Below are 11,325 nucleotides of genomic sequence, written 5' to 3' on the forward strand. Positions count from 1 at the left end.
CTTACTGGTCATCTTTTAAAAAAAAAAAAAAAAAAAAAAAGGCTGGCAGTCCCAGTTGCCACTGGAGTCCCAGCTGTGTTTTCTGCCAGAGCCCTTCATTGGCCCTGGAGACCAGCTCCCTGAAGCAGGGCAGGGTGGGGAGTCTCTGCCCTTTAGTCTCTGATCTTCTGTTCCTGGGATGCTTCTGTGGCGTACAGAGAAAGAGCGACAGGGGGTACCACAGGCCAGGCGCTGCTCCATTTATTCCTCACTGTGACTCTGGGAAGCGTATGCTACTCTTACTCCTATTTTACAGATTGGGAAACTGAGGCCCAGAGAGGTGAAGTAAGCTGCCCAAAGGCCACACACATCATCATCATCATCTCCATCATGAATTGTGCTCCAGCCTCTTTCCACGCAAGCTGTGTTTCATAAGGCAAGTGCCTTTGCTTCTCTGGGCTTCCATTTCCCATCTCTGGGATGATGATCCCAAAGCAGCCGGTCGCCAGGGGAAGTGTGGCGACCTGAGGCGTTGGCCTACACAGGTGTGCGGTTGTCTGCTCCCCTGCCGGGGAGGGGGGCTTCTGCTCGGACCCATTTCTCAGGCTCTCCTCTCCTTTCCCATCACCCTGTCTAAAACCTGCAGCTGGGCCACTGCGCCCCTGGGCCCACTCAACAGTTCCTCCCCAGGCCTTGAAACCCTCAACTGCAGAGGGGCAAGAAGACTGTTCTGACACTGAGCGGAGCAAAGGGCCACTGCTCACGCCAATCTGATCCTGCACAGCCTGCAGGGTGGGCTCTCTTACCCTGTTTTACAAATGAGGACACTGAGCCTCTAAGGCAGCTTGCCCACGCACTTGTCTCAAGACTGCAGAAGGGCCTGCCTTACTACAAAGTCCTCTCTGCCCACCCTCTCCCATCGCTGCTCACAGTGCTGGCCACATGCCCGGGAGTCAGGAAACACTGAATGAGTGAATGAATGAATGAATGTATGCACCCACATCTCACGTAACAGAGCATGGAGGCAACAGTGCTAGGAGTCAAGTGTCCATCTGTCCCCGGTTCCATCTGCTGTGAGGTGCAGAGGCTCCAGCCTCTTCTCAAAGGGCCCTGTCCAGGGACCCCCAGGATCTAAACAGCCTTCCCTCTGGGAAGTTCTTCCTTGTATCTATCACACGCCCACCTTTTCATAAGGACACTTTTCCAGTCATCCTTGGGAAAGAGGAGGAGAAAGGAGCTTGAGGGAGGAAATCACATCTGTGGAAATTTCTAGTGTCCTGGCAAGGGTCAAGCCCAGGGCACCCTCTCCTTCAGGACAACTGCCAAAACACTTCAGTGAGCTTGTATATCTCTGTTCATATCTCAGTCTCCCCTTGGCTGTCACAGGAGTGTCTGAGTCTCCCAGCTCAGCCCAGCCCAGAGCAGGCGCACACAGGCTGTCCAGGACACTTTCATGATGGCTGCTTTTGTTCTTCTGAATAACAAGCAACACTCAGCGCTTACGATGGAGTACGGGAAGCCCTTCAGCATGCTACTCACGATTCCTCACACACAAACCTCTGAGGGAGGGAAGGACTAGTATTGTTCCCACTTTACAGTTGGGGAAACTGAGAGACAGAGCTGTGAAGTCTCTCGTCTAGGGTCATACAGCTTGAAAGGGCAGAAGCTGGAAATGAGTGCGTGTGAATGAGCACATTCCTTTTAGTTCATCCTCACAGCCACATCCTGAAAAGCAGATTAGGATCCCCATTTAAAATGAGTCCCAGAGGGGCCGGCCCGGTGGCGCACTGCTACAGTGCGCGCTTGGGAAGTGCGGCGCTCCCGCCGAGGGTTCGGATCCCACATATAGACCGGCTGCTCACTGGCTGAGCGAGGCGTGGGAGCAACACCGAGGGTTGCGATCCCGTTGCCGGTCCCGGTCCGGTACGGGCGCGACACTGAGGGTTGCGATCCGTTGCTGGTCACGAAAAAAAAAAAAAAAAGACAAAAAGGAAAAAAAAAAAAGAGTCCCAGAGAGGTCAATTAACATATGCAAAGACACACAGCTACGAGTGGCCAAAACTGAACTTGAACCAGGTCTGAGTTCACAGCCCTGGGGCAATGCCACCAGCACTGCAGAGTGGAGGGCTGGAGTCAGAGCCATCTGGGAACTTCTTGTTTCCTGCGGAAGTCCTTGGCTTCCTGCTGACAACCTGGCAGCAGCCCAGGGCGCTGCCTCCTCCGTCTGTGGTTCCCCCGTGGCCAGGAGCCCCTGTCCTCTGCTAGGCTGGGGCCGGCGTGTGTGAGAATCTGCTCCGGGGAGAGATGGGGAGCGAAAGATCCAGACTGCAGAAAGCCCAGGCCTCGATGGGCCCTCTGCTGAGGTCTGGAGTCTGAGTGGCTGACATGGACACCCTTCTGGATCGGAGAGGTCTACTGGCCCCATTCGCAGCAGGTGAGATTTATTAGACTCTGGAAAGGGTGCTCCTGGGACCCCTGGCCCGGGAGAGGTAACCTGGAGGGTGTGGTCCTTGGCCCCGGCTAGGGGCTGACAGGCTTCCTCCGGGCTCCTGAGGCCGGGGATTTTACAAGGCTCCTTTGTGCTCCAGGACACTCTCACCCAGGGACTCAGAAGACCCGGCTTCCCCAAGCCGCTTCATCACTCAGCCAAGAGGGGCGACTGTCCAGAGGCCCCAGGGCCCCAGGATGCAGCGGCCTCCACAGCTCCTCCCCGCACCTGGACATCCGTGGGGGGCGGTCTCCCGCGCCTCCACCGCGGCCCCCAGGCGCCTCTTGCACCAGCGCCGGGGAGTTTCCTGTCCCAGGGCGGCCCGTGGAGGAGGCGGGGAGGNCAAACACAGAGGGACGCTAAGAGACAGACAGGCCAGCCCCCAGACAGACAGGCACACACACACAGAGGGAGCATTCAGACACACTGACTGGACAGCCCCGAGACACACACAGAGGGACACTCAGAGACAAACAGGACAGCCTTCAGACACACACACACAGGGAGCTCTCAGAGACACTGACTGGACAGCTCCCAGACACACACACGGAGGGACACTCAGAGACACAGACAGGACAGCACCCAGACAGACAGGCACACACACACAGAGGGAGCACTCAGAGACACAGATGGGACAGCTCCCAGACACACACACAGAAGGAGCTCTCAGAGACACTGACTGGACAGCTCCCAGACACACACACGGAGGGACACTCAGAGACAGACAGGACAGCCTCCAGACAGATGGACACACACACAGGGAGCATTCAGACACAGTACAATCTCCAGACAACAGACACACATAGAGTGATACTCAGAGACAAAGCCAGGACAGCCCTCAGACACACACACACACATAGAAGGAGCACTCAGAGACAGACAGGACAGCCCTCAGACAGACACATACACACCCACACATAGATTCAGCCCTAGCTGAATACCACAGTGGCTTAGGACTATGCATGGTGGCTCAAGCTGGCCTCCATCTCTTCCAAGCTGTGTGACCATGGGCAAGTCGCGTAACCTCTCTGTGCCTCACTTCCTAACCTGCAGGATGGAGCCGAGTTAGCAATGCTTGCTTGATGGAGTTGTGAGAATCACACGGGACAATGCTTGTAAAGCACTTGGGTCAGTGCCTGGCACAGCCTGATGAATGTCCAAGAAGACATACCTGCCCAGAGACTCACATGGTCAGGTACAGCCCATGCACACACACGGACACAGGGAGATTCTATGATGACCCATAGGAGGCCTTGAAAATGCCAGAGAAATAGCGGAGGTACAACTTAACTCTAGAAGCCTCACAGCTTGACTCACAGACACAGCTGCACAGGTGGGATGTGTGGAAACCCCTGAAAGGCACTGGAGACATTGTACTTGCATGCAGCATTTATCGCACTGCCGCATAGTGACAGGCACAGACATGGTGCTCCCGTCTCCTGGGTCAATGGCTTCTGGACAAAGGAACTCCAAAGACAGAGGGTGGATCAGTGAGACCCCAGGACAAACTAGGAAAGGTTCATGTTAGGGCCAAGGATAGGCCTGGGCTGATCAATCAGTCATTTATCCAATAGGAATTTATGGAGTGCCAGGCACTGTTTTAGAAGCAGGGGACATGAGGGTGAACACAGACACGCGCCTGTCCCCACAGACTCTACTGTCTACTGGGAAGCAGCCTAAGGCAAGCAAGGAAACTCCTACAATAACCTATTGTGAGGGCTGGCTGGTTAGCTCAGTTGGTTAGAGCAAAGCCTTATAACACCAGGGTCACCAGTACAGATCCCCGTACCAGCCAACCACACACACACAAAAAATAAATAAAATAAAAAATTGAGGAAAGGGCTGGCAGGAGACCTGGCTGTGATGGAGATTTCAGTAGGGAAAGTGGTGAGGGCCTTGGAAGCACCTGATTTATAGGAAGAGCTCAGTAAACATTAGGAACAGGAATACACATCGGCAGGACTTGCTGATGGAAGGGATGTAGCAGTGCAGGAATGTATGGAATCAAAGATGTCCCCAGGGTTTTGGCCTGAGAAGCTGGGGGACAGTGGAGCCATTTACTGAGCTGGGGCAGGCAGTGGTAGAGCAGGTTGGGGCCATTCCTGTTGACTACCTGGGGCATGGGGCTGGGTTCACTAGGGCAGGTGAGAAGAGCTGCTGTATCTGCACATGACAGTTCCAGTGGGGACAGGCTACTTTAACTTCTCAGAGCCCCCATTTCCTCCCCAGAGCTTAGCCCAATGGCTGGCAGACTACTTAACCAGAGAACCCATACCCCTAGGGCACAGATGGCTAGGATTGGCAATGGCTAGCTCAGATGGCCTTGGCAAGAGGCAGTGTGGCCAGCAGGGGCTAGACTCTGGAGTTAGAAAGACCTGGGTGCATGGGTTGCTTTCTAGCTGTGTGAGCTTAAAAAAGTCACTTTCCCTCTCTGAGCCTCTCCTCTCACCTGTAAAATGGAAGCCGTTGAGAGGACGAAATGAGATGGCAGGTGCTTGGTAGAAGCCAGTTGCTTTCTTTAGATCCTGGAGCTGGGTTGGAAGCTTCGTAAAAGCAGGAGGCTAAGCATTTGCATTGCAGGGTTGCTCCCCAATTCTTTGTATTGCTGCACTGCTTGCCATTTAAGAGGTTCCCTCCCCCGAGCCACCTGGGAAAAAGCTACACCTGCGGCTTGCCCATCTTCTTGCTAGGGCAGGAGGCTGGAGTAAGCTTCCTTCCAAACTACAGAGGATGTGGGAGGCCCTGCCATCTGCTAGGGTTACCTTTTGGGAAGTGGCTCTCACCATGTGGTCATCCAGGTGGTCTGTGGGCCGAGCCCTCATCCCACATCACCATGTGTGAAATTTCCAGGCTCACGTGGGCCAGACTGACTGAACAGCTACCTTCCCAGGCTGCTGCTGTCTTGGGGTCCTGTGTGGAGGATGTAATATGCCCAGTCCAAATGGCGAAAGACTTGAGAAATCACTAATTTCGGCCAGTTTATTCTGGAGCATTGCTTTACTTCTCGATTTCTCATTTCACTAGATTTTTGCAACAAAAGGGGATTTTCTCACCTAGTGAACCCTCTAGGATTATGGCTGTCTAGACACACAGTAAAGTGGAGTTTCAGCAATTGTCTTGTAATTATCCTGGGGCAAGGAAGGGAAGGGGCCTGAGGAGCATTTGAACGATAGGCATCTGTCCCTCTCTGCACTGAGCAGTGTTAGCCTTGCACAGAAAAAGCATCCTCTGCACAGGAGGCCTCTAGCCGTGGCCAGTCATGTCAGAAATATACCAAACTGTTGGGGCCGGCCCGGTGGCGCACTGGATAAGTGCGCCGCTTGGGAAGCACGGCGGCGCTCCCGCCCGAGGGTTCGGATCCCACATACGGACCGGTTCCCGCTCACTGGCCGAACGAGGCGCGGGCGCGACCCCGAGGGTTGCGATCCCGTTGCCGGTCCCCGGTCCGGTACGGGGGGCAACACTGAGGGTTGTGATCCGTTGCCGGACACGGAAAAAGACAAAAGGAAAAAAAATAAAAAAAAGAAATATACCAAACTGTCAACTCTAGAGGGCTGAGAACAAATCACCTTTGTAGTCCCCACANACCAGACAGGACAGCCCCCAGACAGACAGACAGGCACACACACACAGAGGGAGCACTCAGAGACACAAACACAGAGGGACGCTAAGAGACAGACAGGCCAGCCCCCAGACAGACAGGCACACACACACAGAGGGAGCATTCAGACACACTGACTGGACAGCCCCGAGACACACACAGAGGGACACTCAGAGACAAACAGGACAGCCTTCAGACACACACACAGAGGGAGCTCTCAGAGACACTGACTGGACAGCTCCCAGACACACACACGGAGGGACACTCAGAGACAGACAGGACAGCCTCCAGACAGATGGACACACACACAGGGAGCATTCAGACACAGTACAATCTCCAGACAACAGACACACATAGAGTGATACTCAGAGACAAAGCCAGGACAGCCCTCAGACACACACACACACACACATAGAAGGAGCACTCAGAGACAGACAGGACAGCCCTCAGACAGACACATACACACCCACACATAGATTCAGCCCTAGCTGAATACCACAGTGGCTTAGGACTATGCATGGTGGCTCAAGCTGGCCTCCATCTCTTCCAAGCTGTGTGACCATGGGCAAGTCGCGTAACCTCTCTGTGCCTCACTTCCTAACCTGCAGGATGGAGCCGAGTTAGCAATGCTTGCTTGATGGAGTTGTGAGAATCACACGGGACAATGCTTGTAAAGCACTTGGGTCAGTGCCTGGCACAGCCTGATGAATGTCCAAGAAGACATACCTGCCCAGAGACTCACATGGTCAGGTACAGCCCATGCACACACACGGACACAGGGAGATTCTATGATGACGCATAGGAGGCCTTGAAAATGCCAGAGAAATAGCGGAGGTACAACTTAACTCTAGAAGCCTCACAGCTTGACTCACAGACACAGCTGCACAGGTGGGATGTGTGGAAACCCCTGAAAGGCACTGGAGACATTGTACTTGCATGCAGCATTTATCGCACTGCCGCATAGTGACAGGCACAGACATGGTGCTCCCGTCTCCTGGATCAATGGCTTCTGGACAAAGGAACTCCAAAGACAGAGGGTGGATCAGTGAGACCCCAGGACAAACTAGGAAAGGTTCATGTTAGGGCCAAGGATAGGCCTGGGCTGATCAATCAGTCATTTATCCAATAGGAATTTATGGAGTGCCAGGCACTGTTTTAGAAGCAGGGGACATGAGGGTGAACACAGACACGCGCCTGTCCCCACAGACCCTACTGTCTACTGGGAAGCAGCCTAAGGCAAGCAAGGAAACTCCTACAATAACCTATTGTGAGGGCTGGCTGGTTAGCTCAGTTGGTTAGAGCAAAGCCTTATAACACCAGGGTCACCAGTACAGATCCCCGTACCAGCCAACCACACACACACAAAAAATAAATAAAATAAAAAATTGAGGAAAGGGCTGGCAGGAGACCTGGCTGTGATGGAGATTTCAGTAGGGAAAGTGGTGAGGGCCTTGGAAGCACCTGATTTATAGGAAGAGCTCAGTAAACATTAGGAACAGGAATACACATCGGCAGGACTTGCTGATGGAAGGGATGTAGCAGTGCAGGAATGTATGGAATCAAAGATGTCCCCAGGGTTTTGGCCTGAGAAGCTGGGGGACAGTGGAGCCATTTACTGAGCTGGGGCAGGCAGTGGTAGAGCAGGTTGGGGCCATTCCTGTTGACTACCTGGGGCATGGGGCTGGGTTCACTAGGGCAGGTGAGAAGAGCTGCTGTATCTGCACATGACAGTTCCAGTGGGGACAGGTTACTTTAACTTCTCAGAGCCCCCATTTCCTCCCCAGAGCTTAGCCCAATGGCTGGCAGACTACTTAACCAGAGAACCCATACCCCTAGGGCACAGATGGCTAGGATTGGCAATGGCTAGCTCAGATGGCCTTGGCAAGAGGCAGTGTGGCCAGCAGGGGCTAGACTCTGGAGTTAGAAAGACCTGGGTGCATGGGTTGCTTTCTAGCTGTGTGAGCTTAAAAAAGTCACTTTCCCTCTCTGAGCCTCTCCTCTCACCTGTAAAATGGAAGCCGTTGAGAGGACGAAATGAGATGGCAGGTGCTTGGTAGAAGCCAGTTGCTTTCTTTAGATCCTGGAGCTGGGTTGGAAGCTTCGTAAAAGCAGGAGGCTAAGCATTTGCATTGCAGGGTTGCTCCCCAATTCTTTGTATTGCTGCACTGCTTGCCATTTAAGAGGTTCCCTCCCCCGAGCCACCTGGGAAAAAGCTACACCTGCGGCTTGCCCATCTTCTTGCTAGGGCAGGAGGCTGGAGTAAGCTTCCTTCCAAACCACAGAGGATGTGGGAGGCCCTGCCATCTGCTAGGGTTACCTTTTGGGAAGTGGCTCTCACCATGTGGTCATCCAGGTGGTCTGTGGGCCGAGCCCTCATCCCACATCACCATGTGTGAAATTTCCAGGCTCACGTGGGCCAGACTGACTGAACAGCTACCTTCCCAGGCTGCTGCTGTCTTGGGGTCCTGTGTGGAGGATGTAATATGCCCAGTCCAAATGGCGAAAGACTTGAGAAATCACTAATTTCGGCCAGTTTATTCTGGAGCATTGCTTTACTTCTCGATTTCTCATTTCACTAGATTTTTGCAACAAAAGGGGATTTTCTCACCTAGTGAACCCTCTAGGATTATGGCTGTCTAGACACACAGTAAAGTGGAGTTTCAGCAGTTGTCTTGTAATTATCCTGGGGCAAGGAAGGGAAGGGGCCTGAGGAGCATTTGAACGATAGGCATCTGTCCCTCTCTGCACCGAGCAGTGTTAGCCTTGCACAGAAAAAGCATCCTCTGCACAGGAGGCCTCTAGCCGTGGCCAGTCATGTCAGAAATATACCAAACTGTCAACTCTAGAGGGCTGAGAACAAATCACCTTTGTAGTCCCCACAGCATTCAGTAGAAGGCCTGTCTCACGTCAGTGTTCAAGACAAATCAGTTAAATTGAGTTTATGGAGCATTTGCTCTACCGCAGGCAAGATGCTTCCACATTTATTCTTTAGACTTCGACCATAAATCTGAGGGATGAATGCTCTTAATTCCCATTTTACAGATAGGAAAACAGAGGCACAGATGTTCAACAACTTGCCCAAAGACAAGGTGAGAAGAGATGGCTGGCTTCAGTCCAAGAAAAACTTAAGCATTCCACAGTATTATTTTGCAAATAAAGGCACATTGTCTGGGCACAGAAGTAGCATAAAGGACAAAATACTGTTTTCTGCTCAGGTCTGCAATTTTATTAGAAAAGTCTTTTGTGACTTGAAATAGAACATTTGCCTCTAATCCAATGAAAGATTAAACAAGCAGTAAATTAAACTATCAATTGATAATATATTCCAATTTAGCTCCAGTTTAAATGAGGTGCAGATGTGATATCAGATGAAGCTGATTGAAGTGACAACTCCCAAGCTATATGTCCTGCCTCTTATCAGTAGCTGGGGTTGCAGAACTCAAGTTTTCAAGCCATTAAGTTATTTATGGGAAAAACCTATCTTCCCCTACAGATCTAGAGATTAGAAGCAAAGTCAAATCATCCATGAATGCAAGGAATGTGACCTCCCCAGGGCTGACAGAAATCCATTAGGTTTGAGCTGGGGGACTAGAACTGTCCACCAACATGGCCTGCAGCTTCTGTCCCCCTGCCTTTCTAGCTGTCTGCTATCTGGTCAGCCTGAGGATTTTTCAGTTCTCATTTCCAAATTTTAACCTTCAGGACCTAAGGACTGTGTACGGTAGTCAAGAATCCTTAAGATGCACTTTCTAGCTGTCTGCTATCTGGTCAGCCTGAGGATTTTTCAGTTCTCACTTCCAAATTTTAACCTTCAGGACCTAAGGACTGTGTACGGTAGTCAAGAATCCTTAAGATGCTGTAGTTAAGGGCAAAAACCCTGTTCTCTAAAACTTCTTTTTTTTTTTTTCCTTTTTGTCTTTTTTACTGACCGGTAACGGGATCGCAACCCTCGGTGTTGCACCCGCACCGCGCGCAGCCAGTGAGCGGGAACCGATCTCCACATGGGATCTGAACCCTCGGCGGGAGCGCCACCGCACTCTCAAGCGCCGCACTCTCCAGTGCGCCACTGGGCCGGCCCTCTAAAAGTTCTAATTCAATGCTTGTTCCTTTTTTCTTTGTGACCTTGGCTCCTAGGTGGCAGGGAACAAATGTTGTTCATCTTTATCCCTAGCTCCTCACCTCCCTCATTGTCTGAGACTAATGTTTGTTGAAGTGTCCCTATTTAAAGCAGAATGCTCATTAAGGGTCCATTCTTGGCGAGTCAGACATTTCTTAGCTGTCTTGCCCCCAAGCAAGAAGCCTTCATTTCTGGAATGATCTGGAAGTTTCCGGTTATAACTTAAAAGCACCCTTCGGTTATTCCTTAAGAGCGAAAATAGGGACCACCGAGAGAAATGTGCATTAACAAGGAAATGGTTAGAGTACCCCCAAACCACAGAGCACTTCAGCAGCAGTTACAATGCCTAAGGTAAAAAATAAATTTTACATACACACACACATGCAGAGTGAGGTAGGTTTTTGTCAGCACCAGAGTCCCTTATATATTGTGTGGTAAAAACAGAAACCTGCTAACAGGCTATTTCATACCCTATTTTTGAAGAGAGAGTTTGCTATATGTCACCCATTTGTAATAATATAAGGTCTGGAAGGAAATGTATAAACTGTCAACAAAGGATGCGGGACTTGGGGAGTGTGGCGGGGCCTCCACTTCATACTTTTTACTTTATTTGTATTTCACCCATTTGTAATAATATAAGGTCTGGAAGGAAATGTATAAACTGTCAACAGGGGATGCGGGACTTGGGGAGTGTGGCGGGGCCTCCACTTCATACTTTTTACTTTATTTGTATTGTTTTTGGATGAGTGTTACTACTTGTGTAGAAGGCACCAGAACTGAGGCAGCAGTGGTGAGAACTAATATTTACAGTGAGAGGTCCCTTGAGGTCATTTGTGGAACTAAGTGGAGTTCACAGCTGACCTGGGTCACTGCTTCTTGCTGGAAGAATCTCAAACCTTGCCTCAACGACATATTGAAAGATTTACCAAGATTTGGTTTTAAATAATTCTAATCTGAAAACTATAACTGGAATTCCATTTGATATGACTTCTATCTGCAGTTCTGCAGGTGGGCACATGGAGCAGCAAAGACGTAGGAGTGTGTTGGGGTGGTCCAGCGGGGGAGTGGCAAAGGCGGGAATGAGCCCCCCTCGACATCTTCTCCATGCTGCACTCCCTGCACGGGACCCCACCCCCTGGA

This window comes from Galeopterus variegatus, unplaced genomic scaffold (genome assembly GCF_000696425.1).
Source record: "Galeopterus variegatus unplaced genomic scaffold, G_variegatus-3.0.2 Scaffold2757, whole genome shotgun sequence".
Taxonomy (NCBI): domain Eukaryota; kingdom Metazoa; phylum Chordata; class Mammalia; order Dermoptera; family Cynocephalidae; genus Galeopterus; species Galeopterus variegatus.